Source organism: Cebus imitator, unplaced genomic scaffold, assembly GCF_001604975.1.
Source record: "Cebus imitator isolate Cc_AM_T3 unplaced genomic scaffold, Cebus_imitator-1.0 Scaffold222, whole genome shotgun sequence".
NCBI lineage: Eukaryota > Metazoa > Chordata > Mammalia > Primates > Cebidae > Cebus > Cebus imitator.
In genome coordinates this window covers 3,328,268-3,330,638 of record NW_016107537.1, presented here as the reverse complement: position 1 = coordinate 3,330,638, position 2,371 = coordinate 3,328,268, and the positions used below count along the sequence as shown (strand labels likewise).

The 2,371-nt window shown below is 31.9% G+C and overlaps 1 protein-coding gene across 5 annotated transcripts in view; it reads right to left on the bottom strand.

Moving 5' to 3' along the window:
- Positions 1 to 2,371, bottom strand: part of NPHP1 (nephrocystin 1) — a 77,400-nt gene that overhangs the window by 38,657 nt on the left and 36,372 nt on the right. The gene's annotated exons all lie outside the window — the stretch shown is intronic.

Below are 2,371 nucleotides of genomic sequence, written 5' to 3'. Positions count from 1 at the left end.
AAAGCAATTCAGCTCTTCTTGGTCACTGAGGACCCCTACTGACTCATTTGTGGCAATGATTTTGTGCAGTATGTATTACAGAAGTGAGAGAGGATCACTATCATAAGTTCATTTATTTACCCCAAGTTCAGATAAAATAAAGGCACTTTCTTCATGCTGGGTGTTAGTACTATACTCAGCATGAGCAAAATCAAGCCCACATCAACTCCTCCAAACCTGGTCCTCTTCCAGTGTTCCCCATCTCATCGAATGTTGCCACCATCCATCCAGATGTGGAAGTCAGAGTGTTGGTGTCATGCCTATATCCCACTTCCCTTCCCCCTTCCATATCCAATCCATCACCAAATTTTGTTGATTTTTACTCCCAAATAACTTTGTCCCCATCTTTCATTTCCACCTCCACTTCTCTAAGTTATCATCACCACCTCTCATCCACTCTTCAAAAGTACTTACTATGCTCTTTCTATGTATAATATCATGTTCTTTCTATGCATAACATCATTCTGATAACTTCCCTTACATTAACTCATTTAATCTCACATCAGCTGTTATCAGCTCAAGCAGCACTGCCTTCTCAGGAAGGAGCTTTGACTATTGATTTGAGAACTCTTTTTTTAATGTAAGCATCTAGTGCTATAAACATCCTTCTAAGCAACGCTTTACCTAACATCCCACAAATCATGATATGCTACATTTTCATTTTTTGTTCAGTTCAAAATATTTTCTAATTTCCCTTGAAATTTCCTTTTAACCCTTTGATTATTTAGAAGTTTTAAAATTTCCAAGTATTTAAGTATTTTTCCATTTATTTTTCTGTTACTGATTTCTAATTTAATTTCATGCAATCAAGGATCATATATTGTATGATTCCAATTCTTTTAAATTTGACTAGGTTTGTTTTCTGATCTAGAACCATCTATCTAGGTGAATATTCCATATGTATTTAAGAGAATGTGTAGTATTTTACTATTTGAGGTAAAGTATTATGTGAATATCAATTTAATCTAATTTGTTGATATTTTAGTTCTCTTACATCCTTACTAATTTTATCTGCTTGTTCTATATTACTGAGAGAAAGGTGTTACACTCTCCAACTATAATGGAGGCCCCAACTATAACTGTAGCTTTGCTGGTTTCTCTTTTCAGGTCTAACCATTTTTTATTTCATGCATGTTAAATTTTTGATATTAAGTACATACCCACTTAGGATTATTATGTCTTCTTGGTGAACCATCTCTTTTATCACTATGTAGTGCCTGAAGTCTACTTTGTCTGATATTAGTATCTTTTGAATGGTATATCTTTTCCCATCCTTTTCTCTTAAGTTACCTATAGCATTATATTTAAGGTGGGTTTCTTATACATAATATATAGGTGGATCTCTTTCACTGTGGTTTTCATTTGCATTTCCCTGATGACTTCTTACATGTTGAGTATCTTTTCTGACTTCTAGTGGTTTTTCATATTACTTTTTTGAAGGGGCTGTTCAAGTTTTTTGTCCCTTTAAAAACTGAGTTATCTTTTTATTTCTTAGATATCTTTGACTTGTTCTTGGTCTTAGGAAAAAAATGTTCAACATTTCACAGTTAACTATGATAATTCTACTTTTAGTTTTTCCTTGTTGCATTTTACCAATCTGAGGACTCTCCCTTCTATTCCTAGTTTGTAGAGAGTTTTTAAAAACTCATAAATGGGTGTTAAAATTTGTCAGATACTTTTTCCATATCTCTTAAGATGACCATATGATTTTTCTTTTGACAAATTATAATGATTGATTTTCAAATGTTAAATGTGGTTACCCAGGTATGTACATTTGAATTCCTGAAATAAACTCCAGTTGGTCATGATATAATGTCCTTTTTATATACTGGTAGATTCAATTTAATAATATTTTGTTAAAAATTTACTTTCTACATTTATGAAGGATACTATATGGTAATTTTCCTTTCTTGTAATATCTTGTCATATTTTGGGGTCATGTTTTTCTGGTCTTACAAAATGAGTTGGGAAACACTTCTCCTTCATCTATTCCTTGGGAGAATTTGTGTAAGATTGGTATTATTTCTTTTTTAAATGTTTGAAAAACTTCACAAGTGAAGCCAGCTAGACCTGAAGTTTGTAGGAAGATTTTTGTGAGTAGATTTTTTTAAATTACAGTTTTAATTCCTTAACAAGGTTATTCACATTTTATATTTCTTCTTATGCTAGTTCCAGTAAATTATGGTTCTCTAGGAATTTATCTATTTCATCAATGTTGTCAAATTTACTGATAAAGTTGTTTATAATATCTCCATATTGGACTCTTAATGTCTGCAGGATCTGTGATAATGTCTCTATTTCCATGACAGATGTTAATAGTTTGTTTTCTTTT